Source organism: Chroicocephalus ridibundus, chromosome 1 (assembly GCF_963924245.1).
Source record: "Chroicocephalus ridibundus chromosome 1, bChrRid1.1, whole genome shotgun sequence".
Lineage (NCBI taxonomy): Eukaryota > Metazoa > Chordata > Aves > Charadriiformes > Laridae > Chroicocephalus > Chroicocephalus ridibundus.
This window is the reverse complement of record NC_086284.1, coordinates 25,945,132-25,970,341: the sequence shown is the minus strand read 5'-3', so window position 1 is coordinate 25,970,341 and position 25,210 is coordinate 25,945,132. Positions and strand designations below refer to the sequence as shown.

Sequence of the window (25,210 nt, the reverse complement as noted above, 5' to 3'; positions counted from 1 at the left end):
AAGACCAGTACAAGCGAGGTGAACGCCACATTATCTCTGCTAAAACAGATATTATTTGGTCCTGTCTATTTGAAACAAAACACAGGGGTTTGAAAATGCCATTCTTGCAGACAACTCTGGAATGGGCTAGGAAAATTTCTTCTCCCAGGTTTGCAGCAAGCACTCAAATTACAAAATAGCCTCCTACGTTTCTTGCTGTATTCGACATCTACTTGTGGCACAATTTTCCCCTTCAGAAGCTGGACACCTCTAACACCCATCACAGAGCAAGTTGATTTCAAAGATTCCCAAAGCTTTTTTCTAGCTGATGGCCTTTAATTTCCAATTCTTCTAGCCATAAGAAATCAAAAACTTCAAGCAGCTCCTCACAGGCCTTACTTTGAATGCCATTGACATGTCATCTCAGAAAGAAAGAGGACATGTTAGTGAAACAAGGACTCGATACCTGTTAACAGTGAAACAACATACCTTATGGAAGGGGGAGCTTTAATGTGACCTTTTGGAGAAAACTACTAAGAAATTACTTCCTCTGTGTTTTTTCTGGTGCACATGCCACACAGAAGACAGTAACACATTAGTTCAATCACGCCAAAACCACATCATCTGTGACTGAGCATGACTGCTGCCAGAGACACAGCTTTTGACTTGGGTAAGGGATGGGATGTGCCTCCCCAAGCTCCTGTGACCATACAGTTCCTGTCACACAGCACTGTCCCCAGAGGCATCTTCATGTATGAAGAGTCCTCTGAAAGCCAGGGATCATGCCGTGATGTTGTCTGCTTCACCTTTCTGAGCCCTGCCATTCCCCGTCAGCCTCACAGCCTGGGCTGCACAGGGAGACAGACACGGTATAGGATTTCCTACTGAGGACTGGGATGATGGGAACATCCTTGACAATGACCTGAGTTTGCTTTCTCTTTGCTTCCATCTGCTTTCTGCCCTCAGACTGACTACCACAGAAATGTCACCGCTTGGGTGCCCCCTCATCATGTGCAGTGCTGCAAGCTAGAGCCATGTCCCCAGGCTTTGATGGGGTCCTGATCCTCTCCCAGTGCTGGCTGCTCTTGCCAGACCTTTCTGACTCCAGGTCAGACCAGGTCCAAGTCTCCACAAAGGCATTGCTTATGCCAGGGTGCCATCAGAACTTCTCCAGCCAGGATGCTAGACCTGTCCCCAGGAGATGCATATTCAGGGAGGCATATGCTGGGCTACATGGACAGTTGCTCTTGTTGTTCCTCCCCATGGTTGCTCAGCCAGCAGGACATAGCAGGCTGTCACACCCTACTGATGCACTGGGAAAATCAACTGTGAGCCTGCTATAAAACCAGGGACCACAAAAGGAGGCTTTGCCCCACCATGACCTGGTCATCACAGAAAAAACAACCTCAGAGCTCTAGTTTTATTTGGTCCCTCCAGGGTTTGGCAGTACCCCGTGCAGTCAGCCTCCCTCAGGAGCCGACACTGTCCTGTCTCCATTTTCTTGAGTCATTTGAGGTTTTGGGACCATCGTCAGCCTGTAACTGGTGAGCAAAAAGCCAAAGCCCCCAGCCAGGTGGCAAATACTGCCCTGCAACTTGCCAGCATAGCTGTTATTTTTTTTTCCAGGTAAAACATCATTGCTGACCTCCCAAAGGCTTCAGCAAGCATTGTTATTGCTCACGACTGAACACAACCTCATTCCACTACAACACAACTTTACCAGGATCCGTGCCATGGTCATCTCCCAGCCTACAAAGTTGTACCTTCCCAAGCATGAAAGACTATCTTCAAATACTGTCATATTATCTCAAAGTAACCAGATTTAGTTTAGTTAAATAGTACGTTAGGTTAGATATTCCTATTTTCAATGCATACTATACCTCCCAGACAGAAATCAACAACATTAGGAAAGCAAAGGTCTATTTTTTGTTTGATAGTTCCCCCAGTAGAAGAGTCTCATGGTCTGCTTTGAAGTCAGCTTTGTCTCCGTTGTTAATACAATTGTTAGAGGGAGTTTTCTTTTCATTGGATAGACTAGCGCTAATATAAAAATCAAAGGCGACTTGCAAAAGAGTTCTTTGGTAGCAAATACATTTAAAAGATCTAATCAGACATTAATAATACAGAAGACAAACTTACCCAGAATGCAGGAAAAACAAATTTTACTTCCATTGGTGATAGTTTGCCCTAGAAGACAGTCCCAGGGTGGAAACCTTTAAAAAAAACAAATAAAAGACTCATTAGAATTAGAGTCAGTAACAAGGCCATACACTATCAAATCTTTTGTAATCACAGTGCTCAAGATTAAACATCCTGCTCTTCTGATTATGATCCTGTCCAAGTTTCCTGGCATTAACTCACAGATAAGCTGGTCCTTGTTAGGAGTGGGTGAAGTGAAGCAATGCACCTACTCTCGAAAGGGGAAGAGAACACAGAAGCTTTGTGAAAACAAAAACTCCACATTTTCTGTTCCTCTTCCTCTGGAGTATCTTTAGAGTAAGTCAATGCTCTCAAGTCAAATTTAGGTACATAAGCTGAAGGGGAAGCACAGATTAAACTTAGTCAGGTTTTAATGCATTGACAGAGATCATTGTTTTTAAGGGACTCTGTACTATTTCACATCTTGTCACTAAGCCACATTTTGATGGGATAAGGGTGATGTATTGCTATTCAGGGACATTTAGCTGAATTTGCTTGTGATAAGATCACCCAGAAAAAGTATGGAAGGAAAGAGGAGGAAAAAGAAAGGGTGAGGAAGATCATCCAGAAAATACACAGAAGGGCCTTCTCCCAGAAGTCAAGAAAAGATTGCAATCACAAGAAATGAACATCGTGAATCAGAGAATGTGTGTCATGATATCAAAAGACAACAGGTCAAGGCAGAAAAGGAAAGAAAACCAGTCCCGAGATTTGATAAGAGATCGTGAGATGTGGTTTTGGTAGTGGTAAAAAGGGCCAAAGTCAAACTGCTGAGAATCAAAGATGAAGCTAGAAGAGGATCTCCTAAGTAGGATTGACCAGATCATAAGACAACAAAAAGGCTGGAAAAGGTTTTGGGTTTTGTTTCGGGTTTTTTTTTTTTAATATTATTACAGTGATATGTATTTCTATGTATTATGATGGGAAAGGGACAGGAGATACTGGAGTTAAGAGGTATGCAAGGAAGACAAAGAAGAGGGATGTGACTATGGGACAAGCAGAGGAGGTGGAGATCAGAAGAGACCTAAAAGCATGACAAAGGAAAAGGCAGAGTCAGAGAAAAAAGGGAGAAGGAGAGCTGAGGGAAAATGGGGAAGTTTTATGATACTAAATTTTTGCCTTGTGGTAAAGATCCAGTGGAGAAAAGTTGGATAAAAAGCTTAGAAGATATTAGAAGATGGAATATATAAATGGGAATTTAGGTAAGAGATTTAATCAAATAGTTGTCTAAAATGTTTTAGTCACAAGCAACTGATGGTTACCTTTTTTGCTAAATTTCACATAAACGTGGTAAAATCCCAAATCCAAAGTAACTCACAGCAAAACATGCACTAATTACTATGAAATTTATATTTTAACAAGAAATTCCAGGTACATTCTGGTTTTTTCTACCCACTTTCCTTTCCGCAGCAAGGCAGGTTGCTTCTTTTCAAATAACTCAGTTCAATTAAGTTGTATGTTCAGCCTCATTAGCCACCATCTCCATTCCCCTGCGGTTTTAATTAGATAGGTCTCTTAGTGCACAGCTACCTCAATCCTTCCCCCCAAACAATCCCACAATGTTGCTTTTTTTAATGTTATCATTCTTCAAATGCTCCTGATTACACTGGAGGCAGCCAAGGAGATGAGAGCAGAGCAGTGCTCTCCCATGGAGAAGGCAGGGCAAGATCTGCAGCTGGCGAGGCACACGCACCCCTTGGGCAGGGCTGAGCGTTCAGATGCTCTTCCACACTCTTATACCCATTTTAATCAAAACAACCCATCAACACAACAGGCTCAAGCAAAGGACCCTCTGCACAGACACCAAGCCCAAAGCACATAGACCTGACTTCTCCCAGCAGACTCCTTCCCGCTCCACAAGCCCCCATGTTGGTCCACCACCTCCACACCCAACACGTGAAATCACAGGGCAGGAATGAGGCCCCAACACCCCATCAATGCCAGAGGGACACAGGAGGCCCCCATATTCAGGATGGTGCCTGGCTGCAGCTCTTCCCCCGAAGCACCCACCCTGGAAAGCCCAGCTCGTCCCACCAGACATCAGGCCATGGCACTGTCCCGAAAGAGAAACAAAAGCTCAGGAGGACCTGCTCCAAGGGTCTGATCTGGCCTGTAGTCCATTTTTTTTAAACAAGCACAGGAGCAAAGGTACCAAAATTGTGAGATGACCTGTTCCCAGACAGAAATAGGGGGAAAGGCTGATGTTTCACACACAAAAAAAAAAGTGTAAGTGGAGAGGAGCAGCCCTGCCCATAAGGAGCAAGACAGGACTTTAAGGGCAGGATTTCCACTTCAGCCCCTATTTGCACGCTATTAGCGGAAAAAGACTGCAAATCCAGCTAGCACGGTTGGCAGAAAAACCCTCGCAGCAAAGGGCCTCGGCTGCCCCGGAGGAGAGCCCGGGGAGCTCAGCATCATTCCCAGGCTATTCCTGGCCGCCCAGGGTCAGCGGCGGCACAGCAGGGATTAGAGCAACTTGGATTTGTTACGTAAGGGACATGTTGCTCGTGGCTTCTCCCAAATCCCAAAGACATCGCTGTTATGTAAGAGGAACAATCAAACAGGGCAGCTTTTTTTCCGTGATTTGGTTTTTTAAAAGTGCTGAGCAGCTAAAAATGATCGTTCTGCGTCTGTCAGGCTCAGTGTTATGTATTCCACTCTAATCAGTTTAACCTTAAAGCTGCTGTAGCTTACAGGGACAGTGACTCAGCTCTCACTTCACCCAAGGCCTCAAGATCCAGGAAGGTGAAATAAAGCGACCTTTGTTCACCTTCCCACCGGGTCCTCGGTGGAGGGCAAAGCTCCTACGTTCTGAACTGAGCCTGAGGGCTTTCATTTCTTTAGCATTAGTATCTTGCTGGCTCTACTGATATTAAAGGATTACTCACATGAATAAAGGCTGCAGACCTGGCCCTGAACTTTACAGTGTGGATTGGATGGTGGCTGTGAGCCCCTCTGACACTTGGGCTTTCATCAATGAAAAATGCAACCTCCTTTGGCAGAGTCTCTGGAGTTCCTTGTCTTCTTAGATTATTACTGTAAATAATTCTGATGGTAATGCACACAGTTACATGATACACCTATGCATACACATGTTATTTCAGAAAATATGCATATTAACAACAAAATCCATTGTTTCTCTAAGCCACTTAACACATGTATTTGGGACACGCTCCAGCAATATCAAGGATGGGTAGATGCAGATGTTTCAAGAAGTCCTAGCTGGTAATTTCATCAAGCTGCTGTCATATCAAGATTAGCACTTTGCCCAGTCCGGTTTTGTTTTAGAAACTTACTCATTTCTTTCCAGCTTACAAACTATGTTTAAAGAAAGATTTACGTTCTTTTCAAATGCTCTTTCAAAGCTTTCTTAGTTAAAGATCTAGAGAAGGAGGGAAAAAGCACTCTTCTTGTAGATCTCTGATCTCCTATCTGTTCTAGCCTTTCAGCCTTTTAACACACGGAAGAAACAGCCCAATTCGAGTGCCCATGATGAATACTTGTCTTAGCATTGAACTGCAAACCCCTTGGCATTAAACCCCAAATAACGTATCCAGTGCTGACCATGACACAGCAACCCTCTCCTAAGCACTTGCTCCTGATCTCTGTAACGTTTCTGGTCTCGTGCACGCAGCCACTGATTTCACCAAGGCTCATATAGATTGTTTCCAGAGATTGTTTTACTATTGTTCCCATTTTAAAGCCTCACTATTATATTGCATCAACAGCTAAACAACTTTTCATCGTAACAGCAAGAGAAGAACCTCGGGTCCTGATGGTCCGGTAGACCAGAAGGAAAGCATTCATTCTGAGAGCACACTCAAGTGCAAGTTACTTCTGAATGTCTTTCCTGTGCCCAGCGTCCTGCCGGCTTTCCCTGTGCATAGCACATCGTGATTCCTCCCAGCATTCTGGCATGAAGAAATTACATCAAGTTTGGAAATGCTTACTACAAAGCTTTATTTTTCCCCCATCACAATCTAATTCTTGCTCAGTAACACTAATGTACCCTGTAGCGCAGAAGTACATTACTTGGGAGTCATCCTGTCGCTCTGCATTTTTCTGGCAGTATAAACTTGAGAATTATTATGAGGACTGCTTTGGACTGAAAAAATCTCAGGTGGCTTTAAGAGGTGGTAGTTCCCCGTGCCCCACGCAAACCTTGTCAGAGACAACACATGCCAGCGGGCGAGAGCACTATTGGAGCATCTCTTTCCAAGCTATCCTTGCCTGCCAGACCGGCTCTTTGGCAGCCTTAGCATTTTGCCGTAACTTAAGAGCACCCTGTGGGGGTAATGAACACAGAAGCCAACTCATTTAAGATAAGCTATCAAATAGTTAAAATTCAAAAAGTAAAGCTTGATAGAGAAACTAATTAGCCCAGCATGTGGTTTAGATGCTTGTTTACTTTTTAACTATGATTTCAAAGGGAAGTCATTCTCCTGGAAGCGTTCGGTGATTATGCCCATGAAGTGAAACTCACAGCTGTGCAAAGAACAAGTTTACGCCTTTCTTCCAACTCTGCATCCCATGCAATAGCTGTTTCAAAGAAGTTTATCTCTGGCCAGAATAACCCTCAGGCTCACATAAGGAGCAGCAACCTGTATTACACCATCATCTAAGTTAAGAGTCATGATTGCAGGCTGGCAGGGGGATCCGAGGAATTTTTTCAGCTGATGTTTTTGCTACTTTTGAGGATTGCATAAAATCACTGATCTGTAAGTGATGTCACCAACAGCAAAAGCCTGGGAACTGCTGCTACACCAGATGCTTCTGAGGATTAAGTCATTTGCAGAGACTTTTGATGTGGATGCCTCTGCTGGAACAAAATGGACTTCTCCATCAACAGTCCCCAAACGCCCTGCAAGAGTGGGCCAGCGTATTCTTCCCGGGTTTTGGAAAGGAAGCCAAAGCAGTGTCTTAAGCCAAGTTTACTAGAATTACACAGGAAGATAACTTGAATGTCCTTACCCCCCAGCCAGTGCGCCACTGACACCACTCCCTGCGCAGCACCATGTGTGTGCCACACCGCGCCACAAAAGCAACGGCAGTTCCTGCCCTGAGCAGACAACAGCTCCCGCCCTGAAACCTGAAGATTCACTGTCCCAGGAGCTTTTGAACTGCCAGCTTTGAGGCCACTTCATTGAAAATGAAAATAGAATTCTTTAAAGAAATTACTAAGGTGACTGCTTAAAGTCTTCCAGACAGCCCTTTAAGACCTGTTTTTCAGATGTTTTCAGTGTTGCCTTTTGGCTGCAAAATACTAACCTGGTTCTGTATCATAACAGATTAATATGGGACAGACCTTTAATTGGTATGAATCACTGGGTTGTGAAGCTATGGCAATTTATATCAGCTAATCATTTCCCCTCTTGCTTCTTACCCCACAAACCCTCACTAAGCAGGTTTTTCTCATGAAACCAATGACGGGGGACAGTCAGGTGGTTACAGCACTTGGCTGTACTCTGGAGATCTTTCTGGTGACTCTGGGTGAAGTGTTGGACCTTATCCTCTTCCCAGTTCCCCCACTGGAAAATCCAGAACAGCAAGATGTTCCCATATAATGGCAGTGGCCAGAAAAAAGAAAAAAGTTTTCAGAGAGTGAAGCATCAAATGCATACCCAGCAACAGAGAGTGACAGTGTTCCCAGGCTCGTGAGGATGCTATTTATATTAGGATCGTGCCAGAACAAGCTATACAAAAACCCATCAGAATTACTTTCCTGAGGAAAGGCTGTTTCAATGGGTTTAAGTTTGCAATAGCAATCTCGTGTACAAAACAAACCATCATGCCCTGAAGTTTTGCTGTTCTTTGCTACTTTTCACACACTCACACACACTTTCAGCTACTTATAACTTCCTTAACAAAACTGACTGCAGAGCATTCAGTAAAAGCTGCATTAAAACAAGGCCAGTATAATTATAAATAACCTATGATAAAATGCAATACTTCTGCGGGGAAAGCATTTGCTACATCAGCTGTGCCTCAGTAGTTTTTAGCAAACCTCAGCATCCAGCCGGGGGTGGAGGGGAAGAGATCCTTTTGTAGCCTTTGTTGCGGGCCTTTTGGCAAATATCTTTACTGAGATGTCCATTATTATGCCTAGATCTTTTCTCCTCCAGAGCATTTGATCAAATACTAAACCGATCACTGTGGACAAGTCTCTACCGTATTGTGCTCCACTTCATCTACCATTGTACGACTCTCTGGGGAGAGCACAGTTCATCGGAGCCCACAATTCTGCCTGCAATTCTCTGTCCTATGCTGATTTCTGGTACTTCTCTCCATGAACTTAGGAAACTGAGAATACACTGGAAGCTGAAAGCCTTGTTTTTCCTAACTGATTAGGAGGGAGTACTATTTCTCACTGTTACTGAGGTCCCTGCACAGCCTCTGATGCGCTGTTGTGCTTTACAGATGTGGAGAACCGCCCTTCTCCGGTAGATGTGCTACTAGCTCTTTTCTCCCCACTATCTTCCTAAACATCTAGCATTGCTTGCTATACCATAAACTTATTTCCCAGAGAAATATACACTCCAGAAATTTAGACCATGAGTTTTAAGCTACTTTCTTGTGTATTACAGTCCTTATCACTAATACAACAGACAACACCCTAGAAAACTTTACCAGAGAAGAAGCTTTGCTGTAAAGAAAGAAAAACTACCAATCTGACCCAAACCTACACCTGTAATTTCTTAGATCAGTAGCCATATACCTACCTCTGTCCTTAAAGAGATGAAAATAGGGAAAGACATGGCACTATATCAAAAGCTACTTCAAATAAACCACATGGACCCAGAGTCACAAAGATTTTCTCAACTCCTGACCTCTGGTAGTAATTTCCAAACTCACAGTGCGTTGCTCAAAGGTTCACTTACAGAATCCTCCTTTTGTACCTTAAGATAGGATTTTTTTCTGCAGAAATTAAGATGATAATATGATGATAGATAAAACAGAATGAGAAGTTAAGCCTCATTTGCATACATGTAGCTCCCTGCTACAGGCTGAAGCACAGGCTGTGCTGCCCTCCACAACAGATTGCAGCGATAGGAGACAAGTAGCCGGGTATATTTAATTGCATTGAAAAAGGGCAGACTGGTAAAGAGTTTATGTAGCAGGGGATACAGAAAAGCCCACATCCCTGCTTGAAATTGGGGATGAGAAACAATAAAACCCACAAACACTACACTGAATGTAAAGAGCATAAGGCAATGAAATCACACAAACGAAAGCAAGGCATTTTATGCATCATATTATATCCAGCTCAGTTGCTGCCAAGTGCCTCCTTAATGCAGTCATCCATTGCAAAGTTAACCTGTATGCAAACACTTGACATTTAGTTATTTTGCTACCAATGCCTTAATATCAGTAAATATTTTTAATGCTTGGCCCGCTGAGAGAGACATTTATTAATTTTTTGATCTTTGACGTTTTTAAATGCAATGATAAATGTCAAGGCTCCTGCTGGCTTGCCCGTTTCATGTTTAGAGCAATCAGGGATCACCGGCTGCCTATAATAGAGGTGCTCACAGGGAGCCCAGGCTGAGGCAGAGCGCACAAGCCCCCTCCCCACTCCTGTTACCTTTGGGACACAGTGATGGGGACCAGGGAGAAAGAAGCAGAGGCAAAGGTAGCAAGAGAGGTGAAGTGAGGAGGAGCAAAAATGTACCCAGACTCACCTAAACAGAGTTGGAAACAACCAACCTAGATGAACAGCTCTTCAAGCAGAGAGATGTTTTATGTGAGCAGGGAGACCTGGACCCACTGCCCTGTCTTCCATTAATTTATCTTTCCCTTCCCAGCAAAACACTACCTTATAATTCACAGTAGCTGCTTTATCTGTCACCATTTTTAAGAAAAATAACGGGAAGGCGTTTAACCCCACGGCAGGGGGTAACTGCAGCTTTAGCACCGTGAGCCGCTGCAACTCGCCACTTGCCCCGAACTCGCCGTTCGCCGGTGCCGAGCGCTCGGTCCCGGATGGAGACCTCGCTCCCGGCGCTCGGTCCCGACCCCGGCCCGCTCCGGGACCCCGCTCCCCGCGCACTGCCACGCCGTTAACGCGTGGCTGGTATAAAACCGGGCAATTTTGGTCTTTGCCCAGATGCCGGGCAGAAAGCGATGCCCCTTTCAGCCAGTCCTTTTATCAGCATCCTCAAAACTTTTGGCTGAAGAGATTTGATAGCACATATCATCCACCTTAATGAGCTGGGCTCGCTTCGCTGTCTCACCAGCCGGACGCGGTGCCTTCACCGCAGGTAGCAGAGCGGAGCAGCCCACAGACCTGCCGCCTTCCCAGCATCCGCCTTCCCCCCCCCCACGCAGGAGCCACCCCCCACCTCCCACCGCTTTTTGCCCGTGTCCCGTCCCCCGGCCGCGGCGCTCCGGCGGGGCAGCCGGGACCCCGCGGGCTGCACAGACAGCCGGAGCGGAGAGCGGATCCCCGGCGGGGGGACACCCGCCAACCCCTGAAGGCGGCGGCGAGGGCGATGCGGGGCAGGGATGGGGCGCCTCCGCCCCGCGGAGCATCCCCGGGACAGGGGATGCGCGGGCGGCGGGGACGGTCGGCGCTCACCTGCCTCGGTGCCGGTGCCGGTGCCGGTGCCGGTGCCGGTGCCGGTGCCGGTGCCGGTGCCGGTGCCGGTGCCGCCGCCTCCTCCTCCCGGCGGCAGGACGGGGCGGTGGCGGGTCGCGGTCCGTGTTTATATAGCGGCGGGGCGCAGCCGCCCAGCAGCGACCGCCGCCGCCGCCGCCGCCGCACCGAGCCGGGGAGCAGCGCCCCCTGCCGGACCGCGCCGCCCCCTGCGCCGCCGCCCCGGGCGGGGGCACGGCGGGACCGGCCGTCACCCATAGCTCCGGCCGTCACCCATAGCCCCGGCCGTGGGGGACACAGGCACCACGGCAGGGGTGGCGATGTAGGTAATCACAGAATCATACAATGGCGGGGGTTGGAAGGGACCGTCGGGGATCATCCAGTGCAACCCCGTGCCACAGGAGGGTCACCCAGAGCAGGTTGGACAGTGTCGTGGTTGGGGCACCTCAAACCAGGACAGACGGGAACGCGTCCAGGCGGGTTTTGAATATCTCCAGAGATGGAGACTCCACCACCTCTCTGGGCAGCCTGTGCCAGGGCTCTGCCACCCTCAAAGTAAAGAAGTTTTTCCTCACGTTGAGATGGAATTTCCTGTGTTCCAGCTTGTGGCCATTACCCTTTGTCCTGTCGGCAGGCATCACTGAAGAGTCTGGCACCATCGTCTTAACACCTGCCCTTTAGATATTTATAAGTATTGAAGAGGTCCCCTCTCAGTCTTCTCTTCTCCAGGCTAAGCAGACCCAGGTCTCTCAGCTTTTCCTCATAAGTGAGATGCTCCAGTCCCTGGATCATCTTTGTAGCCCTCCGCTGGACTCTTTCCAGTAGTTCCTTGTCTTTCTTGAACTGTGGAGCCCAGAACTGGACACAGTACTCCAGATGTGGCCAGGGCAGAGAAAAGGGGAGGATGACCTCCCTCGACCTGCTGGCCACACTTTTTAATGCATCCCAGGAGACCATTGGCCTTCTTGGCCACAAGGGCACGTTGCTGCTTCATGGTCAACTTGTTGTCCACCAGGACTCCCAGGTCCCTCTCTGCAGAATGATAATAAAAGTTCTCATGATTGCATTCGTGGGACACTTCTGCCTCTGCCAGTTTTTCCTGATCACAGAGTCAAATTAACACCCAGTAAACAAATAGGTGGTTTATAGTGGATTATTGAATGGGGATTTTTCTGGGAATATAAGTATGGGTCAGTGCCTGCCAGGGAAGCATAATGGTGCCGCAGATGACACCAGACATCGTCACAAGGCTTGCCGTTCCTTGTCTGGCTGCCTTCCAGCTCTCCCTCACTCCAAGTTAATTTCTCTTTCACTTTCAAATGAACAAGAAAATAATTAAATAAATAAGCAGACACACAAATTTGCTTTTCAGCAAAACTTGTAGCTCAAACAGTAATCATCACTTTTGCTATACTTAAACTCTTGCCCAGGGGTTTTACTCCCGTTAGGGAAGCAAGCGTTGTGATATAGGCAGAGGCTCTTTGTTGTACCTTTGAAGCCTTATCTACACGTACGGCCTGTGTTACAGCTATCTCTGTCAGTATTGTTATATTCCCGATGAGACAGCGCTCATTGTTTCAATCAGCTGTTAAAATCAGCAGCAGGCACGAGATCAAATGGGAGTTTTATGATCTGTGTCTAATGCTGGGCAACTCAATTAATTTTTAGTAAGTCCTCTGGGCAAATGCATGAAGGGGGGCGGTGAAGGGGTTCCCGGTTCAAGAGGCCGACCAGATGCTCCACAGCATCCTCCTGCCTGGGAGTCCCCGCAACGATGCCCGGAGGCACCAGGAGAAGAGCCAGGAGCTCAGGACCTACTCACAGAGGCATGAGACAGCGAGTGCCTGGGAGTCTGGGGACACCTGGGCAGAAATGTCTGTTGTCTGCATCCCAGCCCCAGCCTGGCCCTTTGGCAGCTGGGATCCGGTATAGCATCCTGGAAAGGCTTCCCTTACTCAGTGCCCATCTGATCAGGCTGATGTTACAGCCTCATACAGCAGGACAGTCACTGTCATAGGATATATCCTTATTTCCCGGCAACGCAATAACTTCCTTATTTCTGCCTGTGCTCAAACACACTGTGCTCGCATCTGTCTGCAGTTGGAAGTGCCAAGTACGATCCCTGTGGCACCATAAGTGAGTCTCTTATCCTTAAAAGACCTTCCTTTAAGGTTTGTCTTCCCTGCTGAAAAAAAGCTGCATTCCCCACCCCCAGCCCCACCACGCTGGACTAAAAATGCTACGCTTGAGTTACAGAGACAATGAAGATAAAGCATCTCAGCTGGTAAAGTCGCTGAGAGCATCCCTCCGGCTGGCACAAAGGAGGACCCGGATGAGACAGGCGCTGGCAGGTTTAGCTGTGGTGGTTTAAGGCATGAAGCCCCCCCACCAGCTCTGCCAGAGTTTTCCAGCCCCCAGCAGAGCGGGCAGGACAGGAGACAGGAGACCGCACCGCGGTTCACAATTCAGAATATTATTTATTCTGAAGTGAACGAAACTGCCCAGCACCTCAGCCGCTCATTTTCAGAAAGCAGCAGTGCCATTTGTCGTGTCCAAAGGCATCACCATGAAAGCGTCGGTGACGGAGACTTACAGAGGAGGCAGGTTTTCACTGCCCTCTTTTTACGTTACTACTTGAAAGGACCCACTGGCTGTATCAAAACAGGGACAATAACTGAGAAAGCTCAAATTCACGCAAAACATTAATCAGCCTGCCAAGACCTATTATATGAAAAAAACCAAATACATGTCGGCATTGAGTTTCTTCCCTCAATAGAACATTTTTGCAAACATTTATCACTCCCAGCACTTGACTTCTGATCATGGAGCTATTGCACTCTAAAAGATATTTCTTGCTATTATTACAGCTAATTAAAAGCTACGTAGCTGTAGAACGTGGGCTCCACTTTATTTTTAGATTCTGTGCAGAAGTGAAATTATCTGCTGTAGATAATTCACATAAACTTGTTTTTCTTCAACATTTGGAAGAAAGATTTGTAGCCCATATACACGTACAATGCAAGATTTCTTATGCGACTCCAACAAACAGAAGGGATAACAAAAAATTGCCGCTTACACTGTAAAGAGTGAGAAAAAATGATGGGAAACTGAAGCAGTAGCTGGCTTTTATAAATGTAGGCAGAGCAGTTCTGAGCATAGTTTCAAGTTGAAACGACTTTGTTGATGTATTTAGGAACAAGCTGCTGCAGCTACAGAGAGGTGGCAGAATAGCCTCACACATAGACCTGGAAAATACAAGGCAGTGAGGAACCCGTGGCCCAGAGCAGGGACAGCCTGTCTGTGACCACGCAGGACTGGATACGGCCCTGATGGAAGTGGAGAACGGAGCAACCACATGCCATGGCCGTGGTTGACCTGGCGAGCTCCCCAAGTCTTCCTCCATCCATAAGGGATGGTTGGCACAGTTGGAGGCACCTTTTGCCGTGCATCCAGGCTTCATCCCTTGTGTTTAAACAAGCAGCGGGACATCTCAGTGGCTGTGTTTGCCCTGAGGGACATGATGGGACCAGGAACCAAGCTGGGTTGCCAGTCGTCCACACGGCATGTTAGCATGCGGTGCCTGGGCACAGCCTGGGGGGTGGCACGCAGGAGGGACCGTTCCCAGCAAGCATCAGAGATGGGATTGCACTGCTTCCCGTTTCCTTCATCCCACACAGTCTCCCAGCCCTGTCTTGGGAGGCTTTGCAGCCACAAACTTCCCCTCTGCCCCACCCCAATTCATGCAATACAAACCCTGTTTCATGCAATAAAACACCACCCTTGTGGGCTGCAGCACAGCTATTGCATTAGTTCAGACAGCATAAATTAAATATATTAAAAAAAAAAGAAGGGAAATATCTGCACATTAATACCAATGTCTTAGGGCCACAGGGCCGCCAGATGGGAGACCAGGGTCAAGCACTACGCAGCACGGATATAGCCAGTCCGTGTCACTTGGCCTTGGGATCAGAGAGCGGTTCCTGGCTCTGTTTACTTAGTGGTAAATACAGAGCTGGTGATGCCAGAAGGCGGCACAAGGCTTATTCCTTTGCAGAAATAAGCAAGAGGCACAACCGGTGTTCAGCGTTGCGGATTACCCGGGAATAATGCAAGCCAGAAAAAAAAAAAAAGTCATCCCCCTGCCAAAAGCCTCACCCCCGTATGCTGAGATCAAGATCATATTAAGGGTATTAGCTCTGGAAGACTTTTAAAAGTTTTCTGTACTAGGGAGGACGCAGCTCGGATCTGCACGAGGGAGGGTCCACAGAGCAGCTCCTGGGCTGCATTGCCGGGAGCACGAGCACTGCTGAGGGCACACGGAAAAGCTGAGGGCACACGGAAAAGCTGAGGGCTTTTCCTTGCTGCAGGCAGGGAGAAGGGCTGGGGGCTGCTGCCTGCGGGCGGCAGACACACGGATACCTGGAGCTGACAGCCCGCCTGCGGCCCAGTGCCCTCATCTGGCTGGGTAAGATGCTAAAGCTACCATCTCCAAAGGGAAGTTTTCCTTAGCCTTCCAGGTCTGGGCCACACACATTTTACCAGCAAAATGATCGCCGTTGAAAGTATGATTTTTTGCACTTTTCTTTTTTTTAGTTTAGATAATTACTGTAGTCCCATCATCTATTTGTATTTAAGCGCCATCTTAAACTTCAGTTACACCATCGAAAACCCAAGTGCTGACATACTTGTGCCGTAATGAAGCTGTCTGGTACTGACCTGGGTATCTTCTGCTCTTGAATAGCTGTAACAACGTAAGCTCTTCCCTATTGCATCAACAGGAGGGGTGACTGTCACTTAAGCTGTTATCAGTGTAATTAGAGTGGGACAACTCTTGTGTCTCGATAAACGCCGAGGAGGTGGCTTTGACTGTGACTGCTGCTCGTCTCATCAGGGGAGAGACTGCTTTGTCACAACTCCCCGAATAAACACGTGCTGTAAAGATGTAGTGGAACTCTATCTAAATTACAGCTAAACGAGTTGATTCCCTCATCTGTAAATGTTGGCTGGCTAATTTAATGAGAAAGAAAAGGCTGCAGCCAGAGCAAATCTATCATGTAAAGCAAACAGTCTTGCCAGAAAAATATCAACTTAATCTAACAAGTCGATTGCTCTTTTATTCAAATTCTGAGGACTATCTTGTACACTCAAATTACTAGTGACTGAAAACCCTGCAAAAATATATTGCATTAGGCACGCTAGCAGCAATAGCCTGCTCATTTTTGAGTGGACTACAACCAAGTGGTGAGGATGACTTCAAATACTCTTTTCAAATGGCTTGGATTATTTTAAGCCATAAATTCAAAGTCTTCTGGGATCACAATAGTTGCCTCTCTGAGCTGTGTTACTGCTTGATAACAGCAGCGAAACACTGCAGACAGATGATAAAGCAGTTTGATGTGAGCTCTTGTGAATGACACCATGGAAGAAATCTGTCCCATGAGACCTGAGGAATGCCAACCATGAAGAAGAGTAATTGCGGTCAGATAAAAATGGCAGCTTGCTCAACACATCGACTTCCTATCTGAATAAATACAATTGAGCACATTTGCTTGGACAAAGGGGACTTTTTGTGTGAATAATTTCTAATCATCGTGACTAAAGATTGCACAATTTAAGTAACATATATACAGTTCTCATTTTTTTTTTCCGGATTTGTGTTGAGGAGACATTCCAGTTGAGGAAAACTCAACTGTTGTGACAGCCTGAGCAGTGTGACTCTTGGCATTTTATGAATTCTCATGGATTTATGCAGTTGCATGCATATATGCATAAATATACGGATACGCAACTGCATATATGTAGCCAGCAGTCTGTTTGCAGGCCTGCATCTAGTGCCTTTTGAGCCACAGAAAACGGGGGGTCCTTAGATCCGGGCAATTCCCATTCAAATAGCAGTGTCTCAGACAACAGGATGGTCACATCCCAGCAGAACCACTTCCCTCCCACTCCTCTGCCTGGAGGTGGGATTTAGAGACCAGCAGAGCCCAGAATGGGAGAACAAGAATCTCTGATGTTAAACCTCGAGTGCAGGTTGGTGGCTGCTCACCCAGATCGGGCTGCCATCGAGTGAGTGACACACTGTGCCCAAGTGGCACCTTGCTGACCGTGGGTGGGGTGGGAAGGTCTGATTCTCCAGTCCTTTCCCCTTCTGTCCCCACACCTCCAAGGCTAGCAGCCAGCCTGATCCCGCGCTTGCTGCAGCCCCGCTGCTGGTCCGACCCGTGCCCGAGCCTCTTCATTTCACTAGCCCTGCTCAAACCGCTTCGGCCTTCACTGCACAGCAGGACTGCGGTCCTGGTCTCCTCACAGTGGCTCCAGCACTTGTTGGAGCTGCTCGGAGCCACCCCAGCATGGCAAAAAAACTAACATGACAGCGAAAGCCAAGTGATCCGCCCTCTCCTGAGTTAGCATATTGAGCTGTATCAGCAACAAGGCTGCAGTGTACCCGGGATGGAGGTCAGGAGGCAAGACTCTCATTGAGGGCTGCCTTGGCATCACCACCAGTCTTTTTTTTTGGGTGGGGAGGTCATTTTCTGCCAGGTCGTTAAACAGAACTGCCCCACAAAGGGGTTCAGTGAGTGCCAGCATGGGTACATGGGGTGGGATGGGGAGAGCAGGAACGGGAAAGAAGGAAAGAAGGACACGGAGCGAAGAGGAGAAGGACTTTTGGCAGCGCTCTTTAGATTTGCTCAGCTGTATCACGTAGCTCTGCTGACTAAAAGGCAGCTGGTCACCCGGAAAACCTCCCCTACCCAACGGCCAGACCAGCTCCCCTTCCTCCCTGCATGCCGGGCTGGGGGATGCGCAGGGAACGGGGTGGGAAGGAGCGGGCGGGGGGAAGGATGGCCAGTGGGAGCCCCTGCTCCACCTAACATCGGTTGTGAAACCACAGCCTGAGCGCTAAAGCTCACAGCCTACGCTGCAGGCTGGCTTAGGGAACTGAGATGCAGTTTTAAAAATTTCAAGAAAATGGTTTTAGAAAATCAGTCCCTGTGCAATGTAACAAGCGATTGCACTTCCACAACTGAGGGAGCAGAAGCAGAAGAAGGGGCTGCAGGCTGTGGGATGCAACAGCACTCACTTAAAGGTAACATTGCATGCCAGCCATGTTGCTTCTCCACCCACACAGAGAAACAAATGGCCAAATGAAAGGACATGTGTAGCTGAGTTGTCCTGTATGATCAGTGGATGGAGAAGGGAACTACCTGTGCAGAAAGCAGAGATGCATCCCTGTTCAGAAACCACAGGTAGGGAGAAGGACCTGGACGTAAACTTAAGAGCATGTTAAAGCTAAGTTAGGGGTATGTATGCACCCAGCTCTCCTCCAGCAGCTCCCCTTTGTCCGTTACATCCCTATCCATCACTTTGGAGATCCACCACTGATAGTTCAAGCCCCTGCTCCATCAACCATCTTCACTACAGCGTTCTCCGTCCTTCACCTGGATTGACTCTTGATTCATCTGAGGAGGAGGGAGAAGAGAAAGAAGATGTGACTATTAAAAAACAGCAGCAAGAACGATCTCAAAAATTTTACATCAAGCATTCAGCCTCACTGGTAAAGTGACTGAATTCACTTGGTAGCGAAGCAGTTTTTCCCTTAGAATTAATGGGACAGGGGAGGAGGTACCAGGGACTTAAGAAATACAGCTTACATACACAAGAACGATGTAAAATGATGTAGAGGATAAAGAGGCAGGAGCAGGACTGTCCAGATCATCACCTGGCGGGGGTGGGGGCGGGCGGGTGTACAGGCAGTCCACTGTCTTTGCTGTCGTACCCATGCGTGAATACACAGCACACAGCTTTTACTGTGAGCATTTTCAATGCCTCTTTCTGAACAGCCACATTCAGCATCATCTTCCTCAGATGAATCACGATCAGTAAAGTCAATCAAGTGTGAAGGGCAGAAACGGAGGATAATGGTTGGGTGCTCCATCGCTCAGATGAAGCAGCCAAGATCATTTCGAACAGTGATCTGCTCATTAATTCTGATGGGAAAAACTGCTTCACTATCCATTGCTCGCACTTTTCAGGAGGACATTCTCAGTGGGAAGGAGGAGTACGGCTGTGCATGCTTTGTACGCAGTAGCCAAAGTAAGGGCTGAAGGCACTTCACAGCTCTTCCAGGCCCATGATTTCAGTTCCTGAGGCACTGAATGTTGCTGCAGGGTGAACAGGAAAACCCAAACGAAGCTTTGTATTTGAAAGTGTTTACGCTGTTGGGGAGCCAGGCTGGTTGTGGGGACTTAGGCAGGTCGGCTATGAGACTGCACTGCGGCGAGGTGTTTCTACAGAGGGCTGTGGGCCTTGCCAGGCCTGCTGGACATTCCCATTGTACAGGTTGCTAGCAATGCAGTGGTCAGAGTAGGTTGTTGTAAAATCATGCCCAAAGGCAGTCTCGTCATTTGCCTGCTTGTCTGATTTTCACCAGGGCTTTGCAAGTCAGCAGTAGGAAACTATGTCCAACTCTTTCCAGCTCTCCCTGTTTGGACCTGTGATAAATCAGACATGTAGTATTCATAGAGGAGGTGAAGAACAGAGTAATTTCTTAACAGAAGGTTAATTTCTGGTAGGATTGCTTCTTTTGAAGTCTCACAGCTCAGGACGCACCCTGACAGTGGTGACCAGGGAATACAGAGTACAGTCGAGTCCTGGCTGAGACAAGCCAGCGTTGCCGGAGCAATGGTAGATCTACAGGCACACAAATGCCTTTCTCTGCATCTCCTCCCGGGAGAGCTGTGAACTGTAAAAACCAAGAATAAATCAGAAACAGGACCATCTCAGCTTTATCATGGTATCAGCTAGATTTCCTGGGAGTACATTTAGATAACAGCACTAAAGAAAATACCAGCTGGTTTACAGTAGAGCTGCTGTTAGCCGTAGCACTCAACTGCTGGCAGAGCTGCAGCAGGTAATTTTCAGGGAAAACTTGTTGTGTATAAACATGTGAGGGGGGAAAACATAGCACAAATGGACCAGGAGGAAAAAAACAGCCGCACAGTCACAGCCAGGAAAGCAAAGGGAACTGACACTTGCGTGGATGCAGAATAATGAGGTTTGTGGAGATGTGATTGACAGCGGGGCTTAGCAGCAGCCCTGAATGGCAGGGGCTCTCTTCCAGGAAACAGTATGGCAAATGAAGTGGAAGAAGGAAAAATTATAACAGTGAATCTGACAGGCTGCAAGGCAGGAGAATGCTTTGGCAGGCTGGCAAGCAGCAGTGACACGCTGGCTGCAGCCCTTCTCCTTAGGGCCCTTCTCCTTAGGGCAGCTCAGTCCAGCAGCACAGAGAGACGGAGCGGTGAGAAGGCGGCTCAGCCCTGGAAGAGGTTTCTGCATGCTGCAGACAACTGAAAATCTTACAAGAAGGATCATTTTTTACACAGGGCTTATATTAAAACCTGTGCTGTCTTGTGTGTCATTGTCTTGTCTTCTTATCTGCCAAGCTTCTCTGGCTTTGTGGTACCCTCCAGTAACACCCTTCATTTCACAGATGGTGTTTCAGTGTTTTACTGTCAAACGTCTGATCTCATGCTTCCCTGTGCACCAGGGTGCAGCAACTGGGACCACAGCCTGTGATCAATGGCCCTGGGGGCTTCAGGGAGCATTTAAGGTTCTTTCTTCCTTTGCTTTCTGCTAGGGAAAGTTCTGCTGCAGAGACATCATGGGGCTTGAGGTTTCCCTGCAGATGCTGAGGGTAGCTCCTTGCCAACAGGGACTTCAGTTTGAAGAGGGGGTGGCTGGAAGAGGCCGAGGCTAGCCGAGTCCCCAGCCCATCTGCCCGTGCAGGTTTGATGGTTTCTCAGGGATTATCACAGTGCCGGGGCATCATCAGCCTCCAGAGGGTTTGTACGCGATAGAGTAGAGAGACAGCTGAGGGATAAGGACTTTCTTCTGGCTTCCCCAAGAGCCAGGGAAAAAAAGGCTGCCCCAGGGCTCCTTGCAAGCATTTATTATACAGCCTCCCCCAGGGCAGGCCACCTGGCAGCCTCCTTCACAGTGGATGTTTCCCTTCGGATACTGCCTTTTGCGCTTGACTTTCTCTGCAATGAGGCTGCGTGGACTACGAAGCAAGCGACAAAAAAAAAAAATCCTCATTTAAAAAACCATAATGTATTTGCTCTTCTGTGAAGAAAAGGTTTATAATTAAGTCCTCCAGAGAGGGTCGGAGGTCTGAAATGGGATTTTCTCCCCCTTCTGTTTCTTTACCTTCTTTCCTCTTCAGCACAGACTTGTTTCACAAAACTTTTCATTTCAGGCACTTGACCTGTTGTCCTAGGTATTGTAGTCAACCAAACTCAACTCTAAGCCCCTCAGAATAAGGGGATTACTATCTCTCTACGAATTTCGTAAAAGTGCTATAGGAAATGTCAGCTTCACAGTTTCCAGGGTTTGTGTTTAAGGAAAAAGGATTACGGTGGCAGGCAGGGAATTACCAGCTCCTGACCCCTGCAAATGCTGAGGCAGATGTGGATCTTTGTCAAACATCTGAGAAAAAACAGAGTAAATCTGCGCCACTGCAGTAAATCTGTGCCACTGCCCCGTTTGCTCTGATGTCCTCTGCCCCCCATCCCAGCGGCGGCTGTGCCCACACGGTCACCCTCATTTGGGGTTCACCCTCACATCTGAGCCCCAGTTGCAGCTGGGGGGCACCCAGGGGTATGGAAAACCCCCTTGGTTTTCCTCCGGTGTGCCCTGGTAAGACTTAATGAACAGCGCAAGCCTACAGCTGCTGCTGGAGCCCGTTTTCCCCAGGCTTGGTACCGCCTGCTTGGATTACCTGTTTCATAAGGTGAGGCGTCTGATGAAAGCTTCTCCTGCAATTAAAGGTGACCCCAGCGCGGGCTGCCTGGGGTAAAGCCAGGCTGCTGAGAGCACCCTGAGGCTGTGTGGCTTCTCTGATGTCTACTAATGCAAGTCAACTCACCTGTCCTCACAGACGGAGCACATTGGGTACTTGGCTATTGCCTTCGTGACGTGGGTGGGTACTTGAGATATACGAGATTTCTATTTCCTTATTAAACTTGGCTGAAACTGGCCAAAGGGAATTAGGAATCCAAGAGATTCAAAAGGCAAATGTTTTATTAGCTTCCATCTGAAAACATAAGCAAAGCTCAGCCCAAGTTTCCTGTGTTTCCATTACTCCACCTGACCCAGTGGGCCTGATCCTTTGCCACACTGAGTCCTCCCTCATCGTTTACACCTGAAAGTGTGGGTAAAGTGTTAGCATAGCTCTTCACAGGCACCCTCCCACTAACCACCTCTCCATTTCAGCCCACTGCCCAGCCCTCTCTGACCATGCCCAGGTGTCCAGAACGAGCCGTGGCATCTGGTGGAGCTCATGGCAGCTCTTCCTGGGGAGAAAGAAGGTGGAGGAGAACCATTCTAGAAGAGTGTGCGGATATAGGAGCAGCATGGGACAATATACTATGTATGGGAAAGAAAGAAAGAAAAAAAAAAGGGAAAAAAAAAAGATAAAATCTGGGAAGAACCAAGTCATGGAAAAAAACAGAAACTACAATGAAAGTGTAGAATGAGCTAAAATAAATTCAGAATTAACCTGATGCAAATTTACTTGCAACCTCCTCGCGTTATTCAGTTAGAGACCACAGTGCATACGTCAGGATAAAAGCTGTATGTATTATTCAGGAATTCCTTCCCAAGGATTAACCGCTTGCTGGAAGGAATACTGTTCATTTCATTTCCTATAAGGAGAGCATCCATATTTATTAAAAAAATCTCAGAGGCAGGAGATGAGAGGACATCTGGCAGCAGTTCTTATCCCGTAAGTGGTCTCCAAGCTAGAAATCAGACTTGAAGTAAACAAACAAACCTGGGCATGCTCATTTTGTTGTTCTGAATAATGAGCAGTATGTATAGCTCCTAATTACGGTGACATCTGCTTTACGGTGACAACTGATGTTTCTTCCCAAAACCACTATTGACATTATCAACATACACAATCAGAAGTCATCCCAATATGTGCAGGCAATTAGCGATAATCCCATTTCAAATAAGAAGTAAATCTACCACAGGAGTTAACATCTATCTGGAGAGTAAGAATCTTTGCATCATATTTAAATGAGTTTCCTTAATTAAAGTGACACTGAAGTTGGTTCATATTTCTGAAAGTGCATCTCTCCGTCTGTCATCACAGGTTAAGGCAGTTCTCTGAAGCTCTCTCTCATTTCTTTATTAAAAGCTTTTAGAATTGAGCCAAATTTGATTTTTTTGCAGGCTTGCAGGTATCTTTATACATAGGCTCATCTAAATGTTTCAAATGCTCACAGAGAAAGGACTCATGCTTTAAAAAGCTGTAGCACTGCTGAGCCTCATGCAAGTAGGGACAGATAAGAGTCTTGCCCTGCATCGATCAGCTGTTACCTGTCAGGGTATGATACAACATTCAGCATCGCATGCAACAGTTACACATCTACAGATCGACATTTAGCTTTGTTTCTCCAATTCAAAATCAGATATGAAATCATATGTGAAAAGGTGAAATAATATGAAAAGATAACACTGCTGTTAAGATGGAATTTTATAGCATACATAAAAAGGGAGAACTCTGGTGTCAAGTGGCTGTGCAGCTGCACTTGCCTTTAGGTTTCAAAATGTGGTGCTTATTAGCAAGAAACTATCTCGTAACTAAATGAGAGCACAAACCCAACTGTCTAAGTCTGTAAATGCAGGACTTTCCTGCATAACTTTATTAATTTGAAAGAGTGAATAACAATATCTGAGCGAACAGTTGTTTCTGCAAGGATCTGGTGGGTTTTTTGCATGTCCGAGATGTTAGCTCTCTAGCTAAACTGATCTTACATCCTCAGCTCAGGCTGTCCTGAGCCTGGATGGTTTAAAAAGGACTATAATCAGGATGAAATTGCAAGCCAGATCTAGGGCATCTGTGCCTGTAGTATTATTTTTGTCTGTCGCATTGTCTACTAGCATCGCTCAATCTCGCTTTGCTTTCTGCACTCGCCCCTGTGGATAGAGTAAATACTGCCTCCAGCTTAGGCTGTGCTTTTTCAATTGCAGGTCTCAAAGCTGACAACAACTAGGAGGTAAGCATTATTAACCAGAGTTGGCCGAAATCTTGGCAGAGCTATTCAAAGCAATTTTTGTGTGAGAGACTGTGTTTAAGATAGGAACCTGCCATGTCAAAGAGCAAGCTTGTCTTTCTGCGTCTGACACAAATCTCCCTGTTAATGTTTTAATAAATGTCACTCCTCAGTCACCTCCTGGGAAAGGATCAGGGTCCAGGACTACTGCTTTTTAAGGGATTGCAGGACAGAGTGCCTTTTTCCAAGTAATAGAGTTTTCTTTCGCTTCTGAAAATGAGTCTGGAGTGGTTCATGCCCTGAGTACATAATCATCTCTGGCTTCACATTTCCTGCTGGATTTCTCTCTTTGCACAGGCTTGCATCTATTTTCAAATAATTGCCATTTCCTTTGCCTGTCCTTGAAAACTAGCTCTTGTGTGAGCTAATGTAAAATTCTATCCTCCCTCCATACGGTGTGTCATATTGTGCTTTTCTTAAACCAGCTGATGGGAGGCATTAGACACTGCTCACAGGTGATAAAGAGCCTGTTTTAAAGCCTCGACAATTTAATTTAACTCGCTAATTAGAATAAAAACTTTAATAAGTGTTAGCTAAACTGAAAACGTTAATGCGGGGAGACATTCTTCTATTTGTTGAATTATCGGGGAATTCATAACTACGGCTACACAGCTAAACCATAGATAGAAGAAGATCAAAAATACAGCCTGTCTGAGCTGCGAGGTGCCTGCAGGCCCTTGAGCTGCTCTGCAGGGACCTTCGGGATCTTCCGAACTGTCACCCGTCAGCAGAGGGCAACACAGGCACAAAAAACACGGGCAAGCTTCACGGGCTCTTTGGAAATGCGTAACCCAAACCCACCCCTCCCTCTGCTAACGTGAGCAGGGTCAGGCTTCAAGAGACCCCAGCCAAGGATGAAAAGTTTTGAAAAACCTCTTTTCTCCAAACACAGCTGACGGGCAAATGAAAGAATCAAACTAAGTAGACCAAACGCCGTTGACAAGGTCTCAGTAGAATAATACAGAATTTCTATGTGTAATAACCATGTAGCAACTGACCACGGCAAAACCTGTGAGGTGGCCACATACATTTTAAACGTGAGTTCAATAAAGGAAAACAGGGCACGGTCTAAGCTGGAGAAATAAACAAGTGGAAATTCTGGTGTGGCCTTGAAAAGAAAGTTGCAAGAAAGCAATTGTCACCCTTGATGGCAATGGTGCAAATACCGCACCAGATCCCGAGGGTGCACAGTTCAGCGCAATATGCCTTACACCTGTGTAGCGCCCTGGCATCCCAGGGACTGACGGTATGGAGGGGCTTATCTCCACTCTGCACCTGGGTTTTCCCCCGTGGAGGGTGGACTTCATGTTGGATTGGG

The 25,210-nt window shown here is 47.0% G+C and overlaps 1 protein-coding gene across 2 annotated transcripts in view; it reads right to left on the bottom strand.

Annotated features, from left to right (window-relative positions):
* The window catches only part of MTUS2 (microtubule associated scaffold protein 2), a 322,372-nt gene extending 311,500 nt beyond the window's left edge, over positions 1–10,872 (bottom strand). For both annotated transcript variants that reach the window (XM_063332005.1, XM_063332046.1), the window contains exons 1-2: positions 10,754–10,872; positions 2,119–2,192 (exon numbers count right to left, since the gene is read on the bottom strand). The gene's annotated coding sequence lies outside the window, so the exon portion shown is untranslated. The remainder of the gene's footprint in view (positions 1–2,118; positions 2,193–10,753) is intronic.
* Between the last annotated feature and the right edge of the window lie 14,338 nt (positions 10,873–25,210).